At 42.9% G+C, this 25627-nt stretch overlaps 1 protein-coding gene across 1 annotated transcript in view; it reads left to right on the top strand.

Moving 5' to 3' along the window:
- Window positions 1-25627, top strand: part of LOC138748300 (E3 ubiquitin-protein ligase RNF144B-like) — a 157367-nt gene that overhangs the window by 21636 nt on the left and 110104 nt on the right. The window lies entirely within an intron of this gene.

Here is a 25627-nt window from a genome sequence, read left to right as displayed (position 1 = left end):
TACCTTCGAAACAAACTAAATCTTCCCTACCTCATAACCTATTTTTCTTTTATTCATGCGCCTATCTAAAAATCTCTTAAATGCCCCTATTTTTCCAGCTTCCACCACCACCCTGGCAATGCATTCCAAGTACCCACAACTCTATGTTAAAAAAAATACCCCTAATGCCAGCTCTTCAGCGCTTGACGTCCTGTTTTGCGGAAACTGCCAAAATATTTGGCCTGGAAGTCAGCCGGAAGAAAACTGAGGTCCTCCATCAGCCAGCTCCCCACCATGACTACCAGCCGCCCCACATCTCCATCGGGCACACAAAACTCAAAACGGTCAACCAGTTTACCTATCTCGGCTGCACCATTTCATCGGATTCAAGGATCGACAACGAGATAGACAACATACTCACAAAGGCAAATAGCGCCTTTGGAAGACTACACAAAAGAGTCTGGAAAAACAACCAACTGAAAAACCTCACAAAGATTAGCGTATACAGAGCCATTGTCATACCCACACTCCTGTTCGGCTCCGAATCATGAGTCCTCTACCAGCATCACCTACGGCTCCTAGAATGCTTCCACCAGCATTGTCTCCGCTCCATCCTCAACATTCATTGGAGCGACTTCATCACCAACATCGAAGTACTTGAGATGGCAGAGGCCGACAGCATCGAATCCACGCTGCTGAAGATCCAACTGCGCTGGGTAGGTCACGTCTCCAGAATGGAGGACCATCGCCTTCCCAAGATCGTGTTATATGGCGAGCTCTCCACTGGCCACCGAGACAGAGGTGCACCAAAGAAGAGGTACAAGGACAGCCTAAAGAAATCTCTTGGTGCCTGCCACATTGACCACCGCCAGTGGGCTGATATCGCCTAAAACCGTGCATCTTGGCGCCGCACAGTTCGGCGGGCAGCAACCTCCTTTGAAGAAGACCGCAGTGCCCACCTCACTGACAAAAGACAAAGGAGGAAAAAACCAACACCCAACCCCAACCAACCAATTTTCCCTTGCAACCGCTGCAACCGTGTCTGCCTGTCCCACATCGGACTTGTCAGCCACAAACGAGCCTGCAGCTGACGTGGACATTACCCCTCCATAAATCTTTGTCCGCGAAGCCAAGCCAAAGAAGAAGAATGTCTCGCCTAAACCTTCCTCATTTCACTTTATACAGATGACCTCTGGTGTTTGCTATTCCTGCCCTGGGAAAAAGGTGCTGGCTGTCTATCTTGTCTATGCCTCTCATAATCTTGAAGACCTCAATTAAGTCTCTTCTCATCCTTCTTTGCTCCAAAGAGAAAAGCCCAAGCTCTGCTCACCTTACCTCATAAGACTCATTTTCCAATCTCGGCAATATCCTGGTAAATTTCCTCTGTACCCTCTATAGCTTCCACATCCTTCCTGTAATGAGGTGACCAGAACTGAACACAATATTCTCAGTGTGGTCTCACCAGAGATTTGTGGAGCTGCAACATCACTTCTCGACTCCTGAAAATCCCCTGACTAATGAAGCTCAGCATCTACATAACTATCCTATCAACTTGTGTGGCAACCTTGAGGGATGTATGAATTTGGACCCTAAATCCCTCTGTTCTTACACACTGTTAAATATCTGACCATTAACCATTCAAGTTTAACCATTTAAAATACATCTCCTCACACTTATCTGGTTTGAACTCCATCTGCCACTTTTCTGTCCAGCTCTGCATGCTGTCTATATCCTTTTATAATCTATGACAACCTTCAACACTATCCACTACTCCTCCAACCTTTGTATTATCCACAAACTTACTGACTCATCCTTCTACATCTTCGTCCAGGTCATTTATAAAAATCACAAAGAGAAGGGTTCACCAAACAAATCCCTGTGGAACTCCACTAGTCACTGACCTCCCGGCAAAATGTTTTCTGTTTACTACTACACTCTGCTTTTCTACAAGCTTGCCAATTCTGAATCCACGCGGCTACGATTCCATGGATCCCATACCTCATGACTTTCTGCTCAAGTCTCTCATGGGGGAAATGTCAAATGCTTTACTAAAATCCATATACACCACATCTACTGCCCTACCTTCATTTATTTATTTTGTTACTTCCTCAAAAATCTCAACTAGGCCCGTGAGGCACAACTTTCCCTCACAAAGCCATGCTGACTATCCCTGAGAAGACTATTTCTCTTAATTCTCATGTTTCCTGTCATTAAGAATCCTTTCTAATAGTTTGTCCACCACTGATGTAAGACTCACTGGTCAATAATACCCAGGATTCTCCCTATTACCTTTTTTTAAACAAGGGGACCACATTTGCCATTCTCCAAACCTCCGGCATCTCTCCTGTGACCAAGGTGGATGCAAAGATCATTGCCAACACTCCAGAAATCTCTTCCCATAGCAACCTGGGTACAATAAGGCTTTCAAATATAAAAGTTCATTTAACATCTTCAACACCAAAAAAAGTGTCATAATCATCAAGATTAATTATATCATCATATGGATCTTCTTCATCCATATTGTTTGTAGTCTGAGCGAGTACTTCCACTTCTTCTTCATCATCCCATAGATAATCATCTTCTGTACCATCCAATGCGTTTGAAATTCTACAATGATTTTCTTGAATGATTTGACAATAATGTTGGTTTTCATTTCCTTACATGAATCGATGATCGATTCACAGATCTGACCCTTATTCATGCATGTGATAGTACGGATTCTATTACTGATGTATATATGTGTATATTGTGGTATAGGATGGCTATAATTGGCTGAGAGTGTAGCCACGCCTACTAGCAGGTCTTAAAGGGTTGCTCCTAGCCGGACCCAGATCATTCTGGACTGGTCGACCTACATGTGATGCGCTCCAGTCTTTTGGTTAATAAAAGCCTTGGGTTTGGATCAGCGAGCCTTTGATTCTTTCGACGTGCACAAAAAATTTTTCTAGGGATGGAGCGTATGCTGTGACCGTAATGCCTCACCATCGACCCGCAGTCAGCTACTGCCCCGAATGAGTTCAAGCACTGGGTGAGGTGTTTCGAGGCTTACCTACAACTCTCTGACCCTGTCGTGGAGGAGGACGCCCATTGACTGCTAGTATTGATGTCCCTGAGGGTCTACGAGAGCATCCAGGACGTAGCCACCTACACAGCAGCCATGAAGGTGCTGAAAGGAATCTACAAGCGACCTGTGAACAGGGTCTATGCCAGGTACAAGCTAGCGACCAGGAGGCAACTGCCTGGTGAGTCCTGTAGAGCTTACCTCCAAGCACTAGGGTACTGGGCAGAGCCTGTGCTTGCACAGACAGAACTGCTGCTGAGATCACCGACGATCTCATTCGGGATACTTATGTGGCTGGGGTCCGATTGAGGTGAAGCAGAGCCTGCTAGAGCACGGGGGAGAAAACCTAGAAGACGGGATCCGGATCGCAGAGACGATGGAGGCTGCGGTCTTAAGTATGGACGCTTACTCTCAGGGCTGGATCCCATACTAGGAAGTGAGTAGGATGGCCCCCCTTAACCCTACTACCCTACGGCCCACCGATGGCCGCTACCCTGCCTGATGTGACACCGAAGTGCTACTTCTGTGGGAGGGACAAGCACAGCAGGCCCCAGTGTCCTGCAAGGAAAGCCAGGTGCCAGAAGTGCCTTAAAAACAGCCACTTTGCTGTAGTCTGTTGCTCCAAAATGGCCACTGCCAAACAAAGTGCTTCGTGTGAGGCCCAACCACCACCCCCTCATTCAAACTTCTCTTCATTAGAACTCTCGTCCAATGAGAGTGAGGGCTCGATCGTGTGGCAGTGCCTGACGTCACAGGGCAGGCGCTGAGCATGGAAGGTACACTCCACCTTCGCCACAATGACGTTGGCCCGCTTGGACTGCCCACATGGAGCAACAGCTGCCCAGGCCCTGGCCCTGACTCTGACTCACGTGATCTCAGCGATGGTCGCCTCAGCCCCGACTCCGGCCCAGATTTCAGCGACTGCTGCTGCCGACCTGGCAACTGCTGCTGACGATGATGACCAGGTACCCGCCGCCGCTACCACCGCCGGTAACCAGGTACCCACCAATGCTGCTGACCAGGTACCCACTGCCGCTACCGTCGCTTCAGCCCTGACTCCAGCCCAGACTTCAGCGATCACTGCCGCCGACCTGGTAACTGATGCCGCCGCTACCACCGCTGCTGACCAGGTACCCACCGACGCTGCCGACCAGGTACCCGCCGCCGCTACCGCAGATGACTGCCCGACTGACCATACCACCACTGACTACAACCAGCAACCCCCACCACTTACCGTTGGCAGCCCGATGGCCCCAGCCGGCAGCAAGCAGCAGCCCCAGCCAGTCAACACCGACAGCTCCAGCCCGACTGCTCCTGTGACGTCACCACGCACACAGAGTGCACTTCAGGCCCGATGTCGCATGATGTCATCACACAAGACTCCACTGTCCCCAGCACAGGTTGCTGCATCAGTGACCCTGGACCAGGACTGCCTTGATCCCCTCACTAAAGTGATGGAACTGTTTAAAGTGCACAGACACCATACTAACTGCTTATTTGACTCGGGGTCAACCGAGAGTTTTATCCATCCAGACCTGGCCCACTGACCAAAAGATTTCATTGGCGATCAGATCACTGTCGACTGGGGTAAAGGGGTATTGCGTGGTGACCCTGAAAGTCCAGGGCATCACATTTACCAATTTTAAACTGTTAGTCCTCCCTCAACTGTGTGGACCCATATTGCTGGGACTGGATTGTCAATGCCAGTTCTGAACTGTTTCCCTGAACTTTGGGGGGGCCCCACGTGCCACTCTCTGTCTGTAACCACTCCACCTTGGAGGCCTCCTGCCAGCAACAGCCCACACCATCCGCCCCCATACCCCGGCACCCCACTTGTAGCTTCTCCACTCTCCGGGTTGCACCTCCAGCATTCTTTGTAAACCTCACCCCTGGCTGGAAACCAGTGGCCACCAAAGGCCGGCAGTATAGTTACGAGGACAGGAAATTGATCACAAGCGAGGTGCGCAGACTGCTGAACGAGGGCATTATCAAACCCAGCTCAAGTCCCTGGAGGGCCCAGGTGGTGGTTGTTAAAAACGGGGAGAAGTTGCAGATGGTGGTTGACTACAGCCAGTCAATCGCTTCATGCTTCTGGATGCGTACCCCCTCCTATGAATCACAGATGTGGTGAATCAGATTGCCCAATACCGTGTGTTTTCCACCATTGACTTACATTCGGCCTATCACCAGCTCCCCATCTGCCCAGAAGACTGACCTTTCATGGCCTTCGAAGCGAATGGGCGGCTGTACCAATTCCTCAGGGTACCCTTTGGGGTCGCGAATGGCGTCGCGGTTTTCCAGCAGGAAATGGACTGGATGGTAGACCAGAATGGGCTAACAGCTACTTTCCCGTATCTGGTCAACGTCACCATCTGCGGCCATGACATGGAGGATCATGATGCCAACCTTGAGAAATTTTTTTAGACTGCGATTCGGCTGAACTTAACCTACAATTTCACAAGTGCATCTTCCAGGCCACTCGGCTCGCAATTCCAGCTTTGGTAATGCCGGTCCCTGACCACATGCATCCCCTCATGGACCTGCCACCCCCACACCCAAAAGGCACTCAGATGCTGCCTGGGCTTCTTTTCGTATTACGCCCAATGGGTTCCACACTACGCCAACAAGGCACGGCCACTTATCAAGACCACCTCCTTCCCCCTGTCCACTGAAGCCAGAGTGGCCTTGAACTGCATCAAATCGGAAATCGCCGCTGCAACGCTGCACGCCATCGGTGAGTCCATTCCGTTCCAAGTAGAAAGCGATGCATCTAATTTTGCACTGTTGGCCACTTTGAACCAGGCCGGCCGGCCAGTTGCCTTCTTCTCCAGGACCCTCCAGGGCCCTGAGAGCCATCACTCCTCTGTCGAGAAGGAGGCCTAGGCCATAGTCAAGGCAGTATGTCATTGGAGGCACTACCTCCCTGGCAGGTGCTTTACACACCTGACTGACCAATGCGCGGTCTCCTTCATGTTTAGTAATACCCAGCGAGGTAAGATCAAGAATGACAAGATCGCTAGGTGGAAAATTGAAGTCTCCACCTTCAGTTATGACATACTGTACTGGTCTGGTGAGCTCAACGACCCACCAGACGTGGTCTCCAGGGGGACTTAGGTCAGGATGCAGAGACTCCATGAGGAGCTCTGTCATCTGGGCTTCACTAGGTTCGCGCACTTCGTAAAGGCCCAGAACCTGCCCTACACGGTCGAGGAGATTCGCTCCATGTCCCGAACCTGCCCGGTGTGTGCTGAGTGCAAGCCCCACTTCTTCCGCCTGGAGAACACCCACGTCATCAAAGCCACCCGGCCATTCGAATGTCTAAGTGTGGACTTCAAGGGGCCCCTACTGTCGACCAACCGTAACACCTACATTCTTATAGTGATTGACGAGTACTCTCTTCCCCTTCTCTGTGCCCTGCTAGGACATGACCGCCTCTTCAGTCATAGAGACCTAGCACAGCATCTTTGTCATCTTCGGGTACCCCAGTTACATCCACAGTGACCGGGGATCCTCATTTATGAGCGCTGAGCTGTGGCAGTACCTCCTGGAGCATGGTATTGCTTCGAGCAGGACCACCAGCTATAACCCACGTGGTAACGGGCAGGTCGAAAGAGATAAGGCCACCGTCTGGAAAGCGGTCACGCTTGCCCTCCGGTCCAAAGGCCTCCCCATCACTCGCTGGCAGGTTGTACTCACTAGCACCCTACACTCCATCCGCTCCCTCCTATGCACCGCGACAAATGCCACTCCCTATGAAAGGATGTTCTTTTTCCCGAGGAAATCCAAATCTGGAACAACCACGCCGGCGTGGCTCACGGTTCCCAGACCTTTCCTCCTGTGATGCCACATCTGGTACTCAAAGAATGACCCTTTGGTTGACTGAGTGATGCTGCTCCATGTGAACCCGCATTACACATACATTGAGTACCCGGATAGGCGGGAGGACCCGGTCTCGGTAAGGGACCTAGCCCAAGTCGGATCGGACTCAGCATTGCTCCCAACCCAATCTCCTCCAAATCCCTCTCCCCTAGGTCACGTGCTTGAACAGAGGGATCAGCACCACTCCACCAGCAGCAGAGGCATCACCTCAGGCCAGCCTGTCGACAACACCGTTGGGGAATTGAGCGAGATGGGGCACGCACCCAACGAGCCCACCAGCGACACAACTCCAGCATCCCCAATCCCAGCTCCACAGCAGTCACACCAGATGATCAAGCCCCCCGACCGTTACAGCCCCAAACCTCCCACCAGTCTCTCTCTCTGCCTCCCCTTTTTATTTTTACAGCCCTCCATTCACCCCGGGGTCAGTTCTCAAAGAAGGGGTGAATGTGATAGTACGGATTCTATCACTGATGTATATATGTGTATATTGTAGTATAGGATGGCTGTGATTGGCTGAGAGTGGCGCCACACCTACTGGCAGGTCTTATTGCTCCTAGCTAAACCCAGATCATTCTGGACTGGTCAACCTACATGTGATACACTCCAGTCTTTTAGTTAATAAAAGCCTTGGTTTGGATCAATAAGCCTTTGATTCTTTCGACATGCACTACATTGCATCCAGTTACTCCCCCTCATTCTCATCATGTTCTTAAATGATACTGTTACGAGCCCAAAGGACCCCAAAATCCAGCAGCAATAGACATTCACCAAGACAAGTAGTTACTTAAACAAAAGTTGTTTTTAATTATTTTTAAACATGAAAACAGATTCAAATTTTAACTTATCTCTATTAACTTTAACTAACCCAACTTAACCCCCTTCTAATTCTAAGCGCACGTGTATGTAATGTGTGTGTAAATTTAAGAAAAGTTCTTTGGTTCACAGTTCAATCTCACCTTGTTCTTCTAAGATCATTGGTTGCAGGCAATTCTTATACTGTGCACAGAATTTAACATGTATAAAGTTCACCAGGCTTTGGTGCTCGAAAGGTAAATGTTTACTGCTCAGGAAGGTTCTTTGTAGATTTGCAGAGAGAAATTTGTTGTTCCAGGATTTTCACAACTGAGGTACCGCCATTAATCACCTCAATGTCTTGCTGATGAAACTTACCCCATCAGGGTTCTCCAGATGATAACCTCTTTCCTTCAGGCAACTACAGATTTTCTTTCTGTTCCACTTATTCCAAGAGAAACATCAGACAGATAGCACTTCCAGCCATCTGCCAATCTGGAGTTTCTGTTTCAGTTCCAACCAGCTTCTGCTTGTTTTATCTATGACTATCTCTCTCCATCTCAGATTCCAACTGCCAGCCACATGTCCTTCTCTCTCTCTCACTTGCAAACTGCCACCCCCCTTCTCCAGCAAACAATAGGAGTCAGTCTTCTGCTCCCATCTGTTGTTTTAGGTAAACAAACCTCTCAATGACCTTTGAGTGTGCTCTTTGCAGAAAGGTCAGAAGTCTTGTAAAAATGTTCAACACAGATGACCTGTCTCCAGTCCATTCATTCATGACATCATTTCAAGTTGCACCTACTTGCGAAATGTGCATAGGATTCTCCATAGTTTCTGTAAAGTCACTGACTATGAATTCTTCAGTATTTCAAATAAGATCTGTTTTAAAGTGTGTGTATATATGTAACCTTCTCTAATTTTACCAATTTATCTCCCAAAAATATTCCCAAATATTACATCACAATACCAACATACATTGGTTGTAAAGCACTTGTGTCCACCAGGAATTGCAGCCACATGAGCGTTTTCTAATTGGAGTTTGTCAACAACATTCTTCACTAGATGTGCCCGAAACTGATCCCAGTCGAGCAAACTCATTCTTGCATCGGCCACCAGGTCACAACTTCCGAACTACCTTTATCCATTTTCTGCACCTGTCTTCATCCATCCAGCCTTATGGATGTACATGGATGGCAATTTCTCCTTTGACACTTAAAACAACCATCGGCTTTAATTTAGTACCATCGGTTATACAACAAAGAACTAAAGTAAGCACCGGTTTTCACCAGTACTGTTTTTTCTCCTTTTTGGCTCACTGTTCAATTCTCTGGCAGGACAAGTGTAATTGGTGTTTCATCCATGTTCCCAATGCATGATAACTTGCAGCCTTTGTTCTCCCAATGTCTGATCACAAGTTGGTGAAACTGTAATATTTTATCATTCAGATTGGCTGGCAGCTTTTGTGTTATCTTAGTTCTCTGCCGAAGTGAGAAGTCATACCTCCTCATGAACCTCGAGCACTTACCATAAAATACCAAATTCTCTTCTTCCATGATACCTTTCATGCATGAATTCGAATGGCACCACGAGTAACACATTTTCTGTCTTGGCAATTTTAAATCACCAGCTCAGCAACTTCTTTTTCCAATTGTGGCCACTTGCTAGGTTTACCCCTGACAGCACACTTTCTTGTTGACATTTTCTGGTTTGTTTATGTTTTTCTGATACACGTTGCTTCAGTTATTTATCTTCTCAGCAATTGTATTTTAACAACTTTTAGTTTAATTACTGCTGCATATTTGTTATTTATTTTCTGGTGGCCATTTTGAAACAAAATGGAGGCAAAGTTTTGAAACCATGAGTGCTGTATATGCAAGCTAAGCTGCAAAAAGAGGTTGCGACCCTTCCTCACATTGACACTTTTTTACATTTTTGTACCAAATTTTTACATGCGATACCTGGAAAATAAGCAATTTTTTGGCCAAAAAAAGGGGGAGGTCAACTATTAAACAGGATTGACTATTACATGAGAATATATGGTATACAAATTAATGATGGGTATAAATAGAATAAATCTAAGTGCACTTTTTCCACTGAGGTTAGGTGAGGTACAAACCAGAGGACATGGATTGAGGATGAAAGGGGAAAAATTTAAGGGGATCAATTAGCGGGATCTTCTTCACACAGAGAGTACCGAGGATGTGGAATGAGCCACCAGTTGAAGTGAAAGCAGGGTCAATTTTAACATTTAAGAAAAGTTTGGATGGGAGGTCATAGACTAGGCAGAATAATAGCTCAGCACAGATTAGAAGAGCTGATGGGCTTGTTTCTGTGCTGTACTGTTTTATGGAGCAAAAGCAAGGGAATAGATTTGATGAGATTCTACTGCCAGCAGGTGGCATAGACTTAATGGGCTAAGTGGCCTCCATGTGGTGTAACAATTCTTTTATTCTATATATCTGAAATAATAAACAAAGTAATTACTTACTTATTTTAATCATGCTATAATAACAATAATAACATTCCCTGTAATCTGCATTTCATTTTCAAAACTTTTATTTCAATTTGAACACCAAGTATACAGTGCTTAGTTTATTTTTGATAACATTTTCATTGTAAAAAGCTACATGGAAGAAACAGTACTTTCCCAAACTATCAATTAATTACAATTGAAGCTTCTCTGGGTGTGGTAAATTACATCATAATCCTGGAAGTTTAGTACTTGTTTGATCCATGGTAATTAAATTACTAGTCCTAAATAATTTAGACTCATGACATTCAATACAACTGAAGTAAAAACTAACAATGCTGGAATCAGTTGCTATGCCAGGCAGTACAGGAGTCACGTGATGGAGTAGTGGCCGGTCGGGGAACTCCAGCCCTCTCCGGAAAAGTTTAAAAAAAACAGAGAAAACGCAAAGGTACAAACACGAAAATTAAAATAAAGTGAAAGTAAAGGTGGGAAGAAAATGGCAACGAAGAAAGAAAAGTCGAAAGCAACGGGAAGAAGAGAAGAAGAAAAGACATCGGAAGAAGAAGGTGAAGGCCTTACCTGTCCGAGGAGGCCCGCTGTTGTGAGAGAAGCCCGCTCCCTCAGGTCAGTCGAAGTCCCAAGCTCGGGACTACAAAAATGGCTCGCGGAGCCAAGCAAAAGTGCGCAATCGCGCATGCGCGATGCACAAGACAAAAAAAACACTGACGGGAGGGGGGACCACCTGAGGAATCGATCTCCACAGCTGAGAATGACAGCCACAGCACAACAACAAGAGGAAAACACAGAAAATAACGAGAGCAAGAAAGAAGAGAGTAAAAGGAAATCAAAGAAACAACAGATGACCAACCCAGAGGAAGAAGAAGAGGAAGAACACAGAGAAATGGAAGAAAAAGTGAAGGGCAAGTACATGGATATATTTTTTTAAAGAATACATGGAATCAATAAAAGAATGGCAATCACAAGAATTTAGTGAAATAAAAAGAAGAATAAAAAGTACAGTAGAAAAAATGAATAGATTAGAGATGGTCATGTCAGATATAGGAAAAAGAGTGGACAAGGTGGAAGAACGAGAAACAGCCATAGAAATGGAAGTAGATTATTTAAAAAAGAAATTAGAAGAATCTGATAAAAAAGTTAAAGAGACACAAGAGCTGTTAGCTCAGAAGATAGATATAATGGAAAATTATAATAGAAGAAACAATATAAAGATAGTGGGCCTTAAGGAAGATGAAGAAGGCAAGAATATGAGAGAATTTATAAAAGATTGGATCCCCAGGGTCCTAGGAAGACCAGAATTACAGGAAGAAATGGAAATAGAAAGGGCACATAGAACATTAGCCCCTAAACCACAACCACAACAAAAACCAAGATCCATTTTAGTAAAATTCCTAAGATATACAACAAGAGAAAATATATTGGAGAAAGCAATGAAGAAAATAAGAGAAGACAAAAAGCCACTGGAATACAAAGGTCAAAAAAAAATTTTCTATCCAGATAGAAGTTTTGAACTCCTGAAGAAGAGGAAGGAGTTTAATACAGCAAAAGCGATCCTACGGAAAAAAGGATTTATGCTAAAGTACCCAGCGGTACTTAAAATAGTTATTCCAGGGCAGCAAAACAGACTATTCTCGGATCCGGAGGAAGCACGAAAATTTGCAGAACAACTACAAAACAGACAGAGAAATGAAGACATGTAACGAGAGCAAAAATGACCACGAACTATATGTATGTGTGTATATGGGTATATATATATATATATATATGTGTGTGTGTGTATGTGTGTATGTGTATTTAAAAGAAAATATCTAGAGTATAGATAAGAATTAATAAGGGAAAGTAAGGAAAGAGAGGAAGTAAGGAGGGAATTAACCTTTGTTATATATGAAGATTAAAATCTTTTCTGGGGGGGGCTGGGTGGGGAAGAATTACGGTCACTGCGAAATCAGTTGACGTTTGCGAGTGATTTCGCAAATCCAAATGGAGAGGGGAGATGTGGTTGCCCGACAAGGGACAAAGGGCAACTCAGGAAGGGGAGGGGATAATGGGGTTAAAGGATTTTTAGATAGGAGAGTAATGGAAATATTTTATGTTTTAGAAATGTTGTCTTATAATGTGCTTAAAAAAAGAAAACAGAAATGGATAAGAAGGAAAGGTGATGATGAGGAAACGGAAAGGAAAGATAAACAAAGTATAAGATGGCTATGTTGAATTATATGACTTTAAATATTAATGGAATACATAACCAAATCAAAAGGAAGAAACTGTTAAATTTATTGAAAAAAGAAAAAATTGATATAGCATTCATACAAGAGACACACTTAACCGAGTGGAACACAAGAAATTAAAGAGAGATTGGATAGGACATGTAACATATAATTCAGAAGCTAGAGGAGTAGCTATATTAATCAGTAAAAATGTACCAATCAAAATAAAAGAGGAAATAATAGATCCAGCAGGGAGATATGTAATGATAAAATGTCAGGTATATTCTGAGTTTTGGAATTTACTTAATGTATATTCACCTAATGAAGAAGATCAAAAATTTATGCAAAATATCTTTTTGAAGATAGCAGATACGCTAGGGAACATACTAATAGGAGGGGATTTCAACATTAATTTGGATTCAAACATGGATAAAACTGGAAAAAAAATTAATAGAAAGAACAAAGCAACCAAATTTATAATTAAATCGATGCAAGAAATGCAACTTTTGGATATATGGAGGAAACAACACCCAAAGGAAAAGGAATATTCATATTATTCGGGCAGACATAAAACATACTCAAGAATAGACCTATTCCTGTTATCAGCTCACATGGAAGAGAGAGTTAGGAAAACGGAATATAAAGCTAGACTATTATCAGACCACTCACCCCTGTTATTGACAATAGAGTTAGAGGACATCCCATCAAGAATGTATAGATGGAGATTAAACTCCATGCTACTTAAAAGGCAGGATTTTAGAGAATTCATTGAACGACAAATTAAAATGTACTTTGAAATAAATACGGAATCAGTGAAAGATAAGTTTATACTATGGGACGCAATGAAAGCGTTCATCAGAGGGCAAATAATAAGTTATGTAACCAAGATGAAGAAGGATTACAACCGGAAACAGAACAGTTGGAAAGGGAAATAGCAAATATTGAAAAAGAATTAGCAATGAAGGATGACACAACTAAAAGAAGAAAATTGGCAGATTAAAAAAATAAAATATGAAACACTACAAACATATAAGGTGGAAAAGAACATATTGAAAACAAAACAGAAATATTATGAACTAGGAGAAAAACCGCACAAAATTCTAGCGTGGCAGCTTAAGACAGAACAAACTAAGAGAATGGTATTGGCATTAAGGAAAAAAGACAAACAAATCACATATAATCCAACGGAGATTAATGAAAACTTTAGAGAATTCTACGAACAACTATATCAAACTGAAAACGAAGGGAAAGAAGATAAAATAGATGAATTTTTAACTAAAATTGAATTACCGAAATTACAAACAGAGGAACAAAATAAATTAACAAAACCATTTGAAATAGAAGAAATACAGGAGATAATAAAAAAACTACCGAACAATAAAACACCAGGAGAGGATGGATTCCCAATAGAATTCTATAAAACATTTAAAGATTTATTAATTCCTCCCCTCCTGGAAGTAATCAACCAGATTGATAAAACACAAAGCTTACCAGAGTCATGTAAAACAGCAATAATTCTTCTTTGGCTTGGCTTCGCGGACGAAGATTTATGGAGGGGGTAAATGTCCACGTCAGCTGCAGGCTCGTTGTGGCTGACAAGTCCGATGCGGGACAAGCAGACACGGTTGCAGCGGTTGCAGGGGAAAATTGGTTGGTTGGGGTTGGGTGTTGGGTTTTTCCTCCTTTGCCTTTTGTCAGTGAGGTGGGCTCTGCGGTCTTCTTCAAAGGAGGTTGCTGCCCGCCGAACTATGAGGCGCCAAGATGCACAGTTTGAGGCGATATCAGCCCACTGGCGGTGGTCAATGTGGCAGGCACCAAGAGATTTCTTTAGGCAGTCCTTGTACCTTTTCTTTGGTGCACCTCTGTCACGGTGGCCAGTGGAGAGCTCGCCATATAACACGATCTTGGGAAGGCGATGGTCCTCCATTCTGGAGACGTGACCCACCCAGCTGGATCTTCAGCAGCGTGGACTCGATGCAATAATTACAGTAATACCAAAGACAGGGAAAGATCCACTCGCACCAGCGTCATATAGACCAATCTTTACTTAACACAGATTATAAGATAATAGCTAAACTATTAGCAAACAGATTAGCCGACTATGTACCAAAAATAGTAAATCTAGACCAAACTGGATTTATTAAAAAAAGACGAACAACAGACAATATCTGTAAATTTATTAACTTAATTCATGCAATAGAAGGAAATGAAACTCCAACAGTAGCGGTTGCTTTAGACGCAGAGAAGGCCTTTGACAGAGTAGGATGGAATTACTTATTCAAAGTACTACAAAAATTCAGCTTACCAGAGAAATATATTAATTGGATTAAAGCATTATATAAGGGGCCATTGGTGAAAGTGACAGTAAACGGATATATATCAAAACAATTTAACTTAAGCAGATCAACAAGGCAGGGATGCCCACTATCACCCTTATTGTTCGCATTAGCCATAGAACCACTAGCAGAACTGATAAGAACAGAAAATAAAATAAAAGGGATAAAAATAAAAGACAAGGAATATAAAATCAGTCTATTTGCAGATGACGTTATAATATATTTAGTAGAACCAGAAATATCAATAAAAGATATGCCAGGCAGTACCCATGAATGAACAGTCACCACCATTCGGGGCCCCAAACGGTCCTTCAAAATGAAGCAGCATTTCACTTGTGAATCTGCAAGAGTCAACTATTGCATCCGGTGCTCCCGATGTTGTCTTGGAGAGACTAGGTGCAGATTGGGAAATCGCTTTGTTGAGCACCTCGGCTCTGACATCTACAATAGTATGGATCTTCTAGTGGCCACCCATTTCAATTTCCCATCCCATTTCCTTGTTGACATATCTGTCCATGGCCTCATGCACTGCCAGACTTACAACACCTGCAAAGTGGAGGAACAATCTTCAGTCTGGGCACCCTCCAACCGAAGGGCATTAACATTGACTTCTCTGCTTTCCATTAAAGCTCCCCCACTTCTTTTTCCCCTGTGGCTTTTCCCCCACTCTGTTTCTCTCTTCCCTTTTCCCTCTGTCTCAGACCAAAATCAATTCTCACATTTCCTCTTCACAAACCAAATTAACACCTATTCACTGTTGGTCTGGACTCCTCCCCCTGCCATTCTTCAGTATATATTTAGATACCTTCCTGTTTTTTTGCTTATACCTTGGAGAAGGGCTCAGGCCCAAAACAGCGGCAATATATTTTTACCCCTCCTTAGGATGCAGTGAGGCTGGCTGAGACTGATTGGCAAAAATAAATAAAAAAAATAAATAAATAGGAAAAAAATAATAGGTAAAAATGTAAGCAATTATAAAATTGTAAAAGGAAATGTTCTCTGAAGTAACACATACCATATATTTTGACGTACAAGTTGACTGGCTTATACGTCGAACCCCCCTCCCTTTTTTCAGCCTCATTTTAAGGGTTTTATGGTAAATCTGGCATATGTCGACCCTCCATTTTCTGGCTGCCTGAGGTGCCCTGTTGATTGGCATACGTCAACCCCAAAAGCTCACAATGCCTGAGATGGGCGGTAGACTGTAGACTGGCGAATACATCAACCTGCATAGATCATGTGGATTGATCTGCTGGGTTGAGGTGATTGCTATCATGAAGGGACTATCGACACAACGCACTTCGTGACAAAAATATGAAGCAACCTTTAAGTTGAAAGTGATAGAAATTACCAAGAAAACTAACTATGGTGCTGCAATAAAATTTGATGTGCATGAGAAGTTGGTAAGAGATTGGAAGAATAAAGAAGAGACTTTAAGAAAAATATCAAAAAGGCAATGTTCTTTGAGAAAAGGAATCACTTGTTGGCCAGTGTTGGAAAATCACGATGCTGAATGTGTACGTGAACAGAGACAAGATTACTACATAGTCACCTGAAATAAAATAAGAACATTTGCACTGCAGTGGGCCAAGTCGCACCCAGACCTCAGTAAAGATTTTGAGGCTACAGTCGGCTGGTTTCATGAACAGGAAAAATCTGGCATTACACCAAAAAACAAAAATTGCACAGAAACTACCAAAAGATCCTGATCATCAAGTTGTGAGTTTTCACCAGTTTATTATACGTAACTGGCAGAAACACCAGTTTGCGTTGGCAAATATTGGAAACATGGACAAAACCCCATGGATTTTGACATGATAGGTAATAGAACAGTGGAAAGGTGTTAAAACTGTGCAAACCAGAACTACAGGCCATGAAAGGACCAGGTTTACTGTGGTGTTATTGTGCATGGCCAAGGGACAAAGCTAAGACCCATGGTAATCTTCAAATTCAAAATTAAACCAAAAATGAAATGCCCTACAGGTAATTTTGTACATTTTCATGAAAAAGAATGGATGGATGAAAATGGTGTAAAACTATGGATAGACAATGTGTGGAACACAGGCGGTTTATGCAAAGAATGGCATTTGCTGGTCTGGGATATGTTTCATAGCCACTTAAGCAAGAATACTAAAAGTAGATTAGCACTGCATATTACTTACATGGCCGTTATTCCGGGTGGTTTGATATCTATATTGCAACCTCTCGATGTCTGCTTGATGAAGCCATTCAAAGATCATGTGTGCGAGGAATGGAATATATGGATGTTGAGTGCAGAAAAGTCATTTACAAAAGGCAGGTAAATGCGTGCTACATCACTTGATCACTTGATATGCTGTGTAACTTTGTGCTCAAGACTTGGGACAAAGTTAAAGTAGAGACTGTGATGAGATCATTTGAAAAGTGCAGTAACTCTAGTTCAGTGGATGGCATGGAAGATGATTTATTGTGGGACACTGACGATAACGCTGAAACCGCCTCATCAGATACAGACTGGGACATATAATGACTGTTTAAACAGTGAGAGTATGGATGTGCTTGCCACCATCTTTGCTTCAGATGATGATAGCGAGAGTGATTTTGAAGGGTTCCAGATGTGTTGTTGATTTCAATAAAAATCTCAATGAAAATCTGTCACAGTCGGGTTTTTTTTCGTTTTTTCAAGGATCAACATACACTGAATCAGTTTTTACAGGGTCAACATATGCCTGATTAGGGTAGATTGGAATATGAGGTGAATTTAAGGCTTAAAAGTATATCTAACATACAAGTCTACCCACATTTTTTGAGATTTTTTTGGGTTTCACGACTTGACTTGTATGCCAAAATATACGGTAAATCTTTGGTGAAATGGAGTGCCTTGGTTGTGCTTTGCTTGTAGCAGCTGTTTGAATAAAGTTGTGTGAAACAGCAATGGCTTCACCCAGGATGAAGACCTGGTTGATGGAACTCGCCTTTGGGGTGACTCTCTTAAAGTGTCTCCTTATCCCTGCTTAGTAAGAGTTGCTCCGATCAGAGGCTTTATCTGTAACTTGGGGAGGAGGGGTGTTAATTATCTATAATGTTATTATTCATCTTTCGAGCGACTCCGTGGAGGGGGAGGAACCTGCAGATGCAGCGACGATTAAATGTTTTCAAAGAATGTGACTGAAAAATAAAGTAAAATGCTTTAAGGATTATATATTCATGCAAGTGAATTTTGTTCAGTATAAGTACAGTAAAATATTTTTGTCTTTTGTCTTTTAAACTGTTTCTTCTTAATGCAGGTGGTTGAGTTAGGCATTGTAAGAGTAGTCTCAAGAAACCAGAAAATATATTTATCCAACAACTACCAATCCCATAGGTGCCAGATACCAGAGGTTTTACTAGACTTTAATTGATAATTAGAAACATTGTGGTGGATGGTGTTTGTGCTCATTTGCCATCATGTCGAAATGTTAGGAATAACAAGACCACACCTGAAATGGTCAGCCAGCGAAGAGTAGAAGCATTTATTGATGTGTTGTCAGGCTTAATATAGACACACAAAATGTGACCTGGCGTTATGACATATGAAGTGCTAACGACCTCATGATGTAGCTACATCGAGTAGGCCAAGGCTTCTCAGTAGACCTGCAGGTTCTGCTGAATCACTATGCCTCGTGGCTGTAGTGGCCCGTTGCCAGTAGACAGGAGGCAATTGCGTTTAGTCATCACAAGACGGGAGCTGTTAGCACTGATTCTGCCCACTCCCTCCAACCATACTGCTACGATATCAGTGAAAAAGATTGAGACCACTTGAAGAACATTCAGGTTATGTGTCATTGGCACTGCTAGCTGGCTGATCTTCAATAAAACGAAATAGATTGCTTTTACATGCTGGTTCCACAGTTGAACTTCAAATAAAATCCGCATTACAAAATGCCCAGACATGAGATAATTTACTGTGATTGTGTCCTGCCATCTCAGCAACTGAACTGGAAAATCTAGTCTAGTTGTGCCTTGCGGGCAAAAAATAAACATAGCAAGTTTCAGTTAAAACTGGGACCTAATGTAGTTAGGGCATGTCAATACATTTGATATTATGGGCTTATTAAAAATATTGAAGTATGTTCATAAACAACTGGGGAAAACTGAGTTAGAAAAACAAATTTTTGAATCAAATGAAATTAGGAACAGCAAATGAAGAAAATCCTTTCTTTATTTAACTTGTTTCTTTTTCACTTGAAATAAGGTGCATGCAATGATAGTCTGAATAGTCATAATTTTACAGAATGGAAATGGGTCCTGTGTCCCAATTTGTCCACACTGACCAAGCAAGTCTCATTTGTTTGCGATCAGCCATGCCCCTTGAAACTTGTTAATTTACTTCTATTATCCAGCTGTTTGTTTCAATTTATTTAAGTCTTTCCTGTTCCAGTATTTTTTTAAAACACTCCAACTTTTCCACCACATTAGAGAGTTTTCAATGGACGTTCTCCCAGTTTTACTACTTATGAGAAAGGCTTCTTTCAATGTTCTTTTTCTGTCATGTAATAATAAATTTAAAATGTAACTTACATGATATATTTTAACTTTTGCCTGCTGTATTGCTCAGCACCCTTTACACTATGAGAGAAAGAGAAGCAAAAGAAGAGTCCTTTCAGAATCACTGAGTGTCCATGTATTTGCCTCAAGCGCTCCCACGGTCTCTGCAGCTGTACAGACTTCTGTTCAATACCAGATGGGGCTAAGGGGGGGGAAATAATCTTCCAATGTTCCATGGACATTGGTGGCAAAGGACTGGAAGGTGCCTCATGTAACACACTTGTTTAAGAGGTAAGGACTTTCCTACTTGCCAGCTTGTCACTGGTGGACAAGATTTTACAAATGACAGGAAAAGAAAATAACTGACACTTGCAGAGGTTTGAGACAACATCTCATTGCTTGCCAGGAAGACTCAACAGTGACTGCGTTTACTGAGAAGGTTGAGGTGGACAAGGTTTCACCAACTTGCAAACTTTCTACAGGCATACTGGCCGGCTGCATCACAGAGTATTAAGGTTGCTGTAGAGCATTGGATTGGAGGTCAATTTACAGGACCATAAGAGTGGGAGAGGATCTCTGGAATCTCTCCCTACCACTCCACCCCTCCCCCACCCCCCAGTGATGTGATTTCCCAGGATTGTTGTTTGAAAAGGGCTTTCAAAATAGTTGAGGACCCCTTCCACCCCATATCCAGCACTGACCAGCTACTCCCATTGGGAAAGAGATAGTAGTATCAGATCCAGCACCACCAGGCTGAGAAACAGATGGGCAGTGAGACTGCTGAACAACTGAATGAACTGCTCATACAAACCCTCCAAGACTTTACTGTTAAGGAAGCAGTTCCTTCTTTGTTTTTAGTTAGGTATATATACATACTGGATATGTATCGTTTGTCCATATGAATGTTATGTGTGTTTGCATTTATTTTTGCACCAAGGACCGGAGAACGCTGTTCCATTGGGTTCTACTTGGATGATCTGATGATGATGAACTTGAATTAAGGAGACCCAGCATGGATGATTAATTTAATTGTTTATAGTCACTTGTCCCAAGATACAGTGGAAAAACTTTGTTTTGTGTGCTATCTAAGCAGGTGAACCCATACTTAAATATACATTGGTAGAGAAATAACAAAAAACAAAGGTGCAGTGTAGCGTGTGAGAACCATAGAACATTACAACAGAAAAACAGGGCCCTTTGGCCCTTCTAGTCTGGATGAACTTTTTTTTTCCTAGTCCCACTAACCAGCACCCTCTGTACCTCTCCCATCCATGTACCTATCCAAATTCTTCTCACATGTTAAAATTGAGCCCTCATTCACCTCTTCAGCTGGCAGCTCATTCCACACTCCCACCACTCTCTGTGTGAAGAAGATCCCCCTCATGTTCCCCCTAAACCTTTTCCCTTTTATCTTTAGCCCTCTAGTTTGTATCCCACCTACTCTTGGTGAAAAAAGCCTATCTACATTTACTCTGTCCTAATTTTCAATACCTCTATCAAATCTCCCTTCATTCTTCTTTGCTGCAGGGAATAAAGTCCTAACCTGTTTAACCTTTCCCTGTAACTCAGTTGCTGAAGTCCAGGCAACATCCTAGTAAATCTTCCCTACACTCTTTCTGTCTTATTGATATCTTTCCAACAGTTAGATGACCAAAACTGCACACAATACTCCAAATATGGTTTCATTGATGTCTTATGCAACTTTACCATAACAACCAACTCCTGTACTCAATACTTTGATTTTTGAAGGCCAATATGTAAAAAGCTCTCTTTACAACCTATTCACCTGTGATGCCACTTTCAGAGAATTATATATCTGATTTCCTAGATCCCTCTGTTCTAAGCACTCCTCAGTGCCTACCAGTTACCATGTATGTCCTTTCTTGGTTTATCTTACCAAAATGCAACATCTCACACATTAAATTCCATCTGCCATTTTCAGCCATTTTTCCAGATGGTCCAGATCCCTCTGCAAACTTTGAAAACCTTCTTTGCTGTCCACAACACCTCCAATCTTAGTGTAATCTGTAAATTTGCCTATCCAATTTACCACATTATCATCCAGACAAACAACAATGGTCTTAGAACGGATCCCTGAGGTGCACCACTAGTCATAGGCCTCCAGTCTGAATCTCAACCCGAGGGTCAGACTTATCTTTCTCCATAATTAATTTGAAACTAATGATCACTGGACCCAAAATGTTCCACTACACTACTTCTGTCACTTGTCCTGTCTCATTCCCTAATAGGAGATCTAGTATTGCATTCTTCTACTTGGTACATCTATATATTGATTTAGAAAACTTTCCTTAACACATTTGACAAACTCCAAGCCATCCAGCCCCTTTACAGTATGGGAGAACCAGTCAATATGTGGAAAATTATAATCTTCTGTATCCCAACCTCATGTTTCCTGCAACTGTCTCTTATCTCTCTACAGGTTTTCTCCTCCAATTCTCCTGGGCGGTCTATAATACAACCCCATGTATGTGGGCATACATTTCCCTTTCCTCAGCTGCACCCATATAGCCTCAGTAGACAAACCCTCTGGTCTGTCTTGCTAAGTCCTGCCTGAGCACAGCTGTGATATTTTCGCTGGCGAGCAATGCGACTCCTCCCCCTTTCATCCCCACCCCTCCTCCCATTGCATCTAAAACTAACAGAACCCTGGAACATTGAGCTGCCAGTCCTGCCCCTCCTAAAACCAAGTTTCACAGATGGCCACAATGTCATAATTCCACATGCCAATCCTTGCTCTAACCTGTCTGCCTTTCCTACAATACTCCTTGCAATGAAATAGATACACCTGAGAACATTTCCACCACGTACAACCTGTTGACTTCTAACGGTGCACAAAATTTTTAAATCACCTTTTCACTCCCCCACTCCTCTATCTGCTCTGCCAATCTGGTTCCCATATACCTTCTAGTTTAAACCCTCTAGAGCAGCACTACCTAACATTCCCACAAGGATATTAGTTCCCCCTCCAGTTCAGATGCAAATTGTCCTGTTGGAACAGATCCCACCTTCCCTGGAAGAGATTGCAATGATCCAGAAACCTGAAGCCCTCCCTCCTGCACCAGGTCTTTAGCCACATGTTAAGCTGTATTATCTTTCTATTTCTAATCTCATTAGCACGTGGCATGGGTATCAATTCTGAGATCACAACCCTGGAGGTCCTGTCATTCAACCTAGCATCTAACACCCTGAACTCTCCTTGCAGGACCTCCTCACTCTTCCTACCTACATCATTGGTCTCTATATGGACAATGAAATCTGGCTGCTTACCCCCCTGAGAATGCTGTGAACTCAATCTAAGATATCTAGGTCCCTGGACTTCATAATGAAGTCCCTGGGTGACACATACTATCTGGGATACTTGATCTCTTCCACAGAACATCTTATCTGTCTCTCTAACTATGGAATCCCATATCACTATAGCTCATCTTTTCTCCTCCCTTCCTTTCTTAGACACAGGACCAGACTTGGTGCCAGAGACCTGATCGCCTGTTGCAAGTACATACTGCACTTTTTAGTAATGAGAGTAAAGAGTAATCTAGAAAGAAACTGTCCTTGAACTTGGAGATCAATGTTTTGAAGTTGCCCAACAGAAAAAAGTGTGACCCGAGTGGGTTGGCTGTTGTACCTAGGCAGCAAGAGGTATAGATGTGGAGGGGAAGTTAGTTTGGGTGATGTTTTGAGTTGTATTCACAACTCTTTACAATCTTCTGTAGAGCTGTTCCCATACCAAGCTGTGATGCATCAATGAAAGGTGCATTGCGATAAGGTAGCTTCAGTGAAAATATTGTTGAAATAATTGCGATGGTTGATGGAAGGAATGTATAAATGTATCTCAAGAAAATGTTTGACAAAGTACTACGTGAGGGGCTGCTTTATGAAACAGAAAAGGGATTAACAGGTTGGATTAAAAATAAAAGCTTAACGACAAAAAAAAACGAGCCATGGTAAATGGCTGTTTTACTGACTGCAGAGTGGCGGCAGTGGTGTCTATGCATACTTTATATATTAAAATTCCATTGAAGGGTTGTTGTCTTGAACCGTTTAACTGTTTCTCTTCCACAGATGTTGTCCGACTTGTTGAGTATTTCCAGCATTTTCTTTTTTTTTAAATCAGATTTTAAAATTTGTTAATGATGTCTGGAGTTAATCTTGGAACAAAGACTGTCAAGTGGAGACTTCATACAGGTACATAGGATTATGAATGTTTCAGATAATGCAGACAAAGGAAAGGCAATGGTACAAAAACTAAAGGATATAGCAACTTTACTACAATTATAGCTCAGGGTTATTGCTTGAAGAAAGAGGCCCACACTAAAAGAGTGCAGTCAACACTGAGTTTATTGGACTATCTGCTCCACCATGGGCATGGCTTGTGATCTCTGGCCGTGGATTGGTTGCTTTGTGATCCACTGGCCCGGATTGGACCCCCTGAAATCCGCTGCTGACCATTGGCTGGTTTAGTCTCTGCTGTTGCGGCCTATGGTAACAGGCCACTCAGCTCACATGTCATCTGTTCGATTGCCACGTTTGACGTCCATTTCCTGTATCGGCCTGCGGAGTAGGCTGCAGGCCGCTACAAGGATATATTTAAAATTTAGGCAAGAAATAAAGATTGGATGTAAAGAGGAATGTCAATACAAAGTGAGTGGTAATGACCAGCAAGGTTGCCTGTGACTGGTGGAAGGAGAAACAACCAAAACTAAATCAGTACTTTAGAGCAGCCATTCTCAATGGGGGGACATGGGCTGAAATGATAAAATATTTTTAATGTTTTTTTTGTGCAGTCAGTTGGAGAACGGAAGAAACCAGCTAAGCTGCTATCCAGGGAAGGGCCCCATAAACTATAAGCAGAGTCCGAAGGGGACCATATCCAAAAAAAAGGTTAAAAATGCCTGGCCTCGAGAAATAAACTTGCAGGACTGAGGATGGAGCTAGAATACAGATTGGTTAGATTGCTCTATAAGTTGGCATCTGCTATATTGACTCTACGTCTAAGGCAAAAGTCCTCTGATAAAAAATGGACACAGTGCTATGGAGTGACTTTCTGGCAGTGCTGCTTGGGATGAACTTTGCCTTCAACAAGGGAGGTTTTTTAATTAAAAAAGATTGGAAAGGATTTTTGCCCAGATGCATTACTGTAGGGAGGTTTTGTCACTCACAGGGAAATATTACCAAATGATCACATGACATCGCAGCTTGTTATTAATGAGGCTCCATCAGCAAAGCAGCGTCCTGCAGAACTGATCCTTCTGCCCTAGTTTCATTACTTTGCAGGTTTTCTATATATGAAAAAGGGAAAATCTTTCCCTTCAGTTCTACTTTGTATAAATCCAGCAGTAAGGTTTGAAAATTGGAGGCAAGCATTGAGGTATTTGGCGCAGAGGGTTGTAACAGCTTCATAAACCTTCGAAAAGAGAATATAATTAATATAAGTCTAATTGTGTTGCTGAGTAATGTTAAAAGTTAAAATAAGTGCTTTCAACTGCCCTGGGGCAGTTAATGGGGATGGATTGAGTCTCAGATTAACAAGAACTGTTTTCCTGCATACCCATGTGGTCATCCCTTTGCACAATACACTTCTATAAAACTTTAAGTAGGACCCCGCAAATACAATGTATCTTATCATCTGTAACAAGATTTATGCAACTTTCCAATTTCATTCTGTAGGCCAATTTATTGCATAGATCCTGATACAACATTTGTGCTCAATACAAAGATGGTCCTCCAGGGAAGGTGACTATGGCAGTGAACCAGCGAGGGGCTCAGCGGCTAGGGACCCATACAAACACTTTTGCTGACTTGGGTCGAAGGACCCACACAGAATGTGCGCTGCTGGAGGCTGGCTCATGGGGACCAGGTATCGGAGCCAGGATTCGAGAGGGTGCCCAGGGCAAGGAGGGCACTGAAGGCTTCCTGATCATGTTGGAGGTTTGGATCTGGAGCTGGCATTGCCAATGGATCAAATCGGAGTCAGCTGCTGCGGAAGCGCTGGAGGTGAATCCACGCACACTCAGTCTCTCTGAAGGGACTCTCTTTTGATTCTTTTTCTCTCTTACTGGGTGACACTAATGCCGACTCTTTGTCTGCCTTAGGGCAGGCAGAAGAAAATTCTATGTAATACGGTACATTTCCGGTTATTTGAAAAGCTTGGGACCAGATGTTTTTTGGTTAACTGGATTTTTTGGATAACTGAATAATGGCTTTAAGCGGCCCAGTGGCATCAGCAGAAAACTCGTATCAGTGAATGGAAGAAAACAGAAGATCAGCCGTCGCTGATCCCCAACACTTCCCCATTGCCATCGCCTATCCCCGACATCTCCCTACTGCCATTGCCGATCCAGTCCGGGAGCCT

Source organism: Narcine bancroftii, chromosome 1, assembly GCF_036971445.1.
Source record: "Narcine bancroftii isolate sNarBan1 chromosome 1, sNarBan1.hap1, whole genome shotgun sequence".
In the NCBI taxonomy this organism is placed as follows: domain Eukaryota; kingdom Metazoa; phylum Chordata; class Chondrichthyes; order Torpediniformes; family Narcinidae; genus Narcine; species Narcine bancroftii.
Note: the sequence above shows the minus strand (reverse complement) of the source record. Positions and strands in the feature narration are given on the sequence as shown.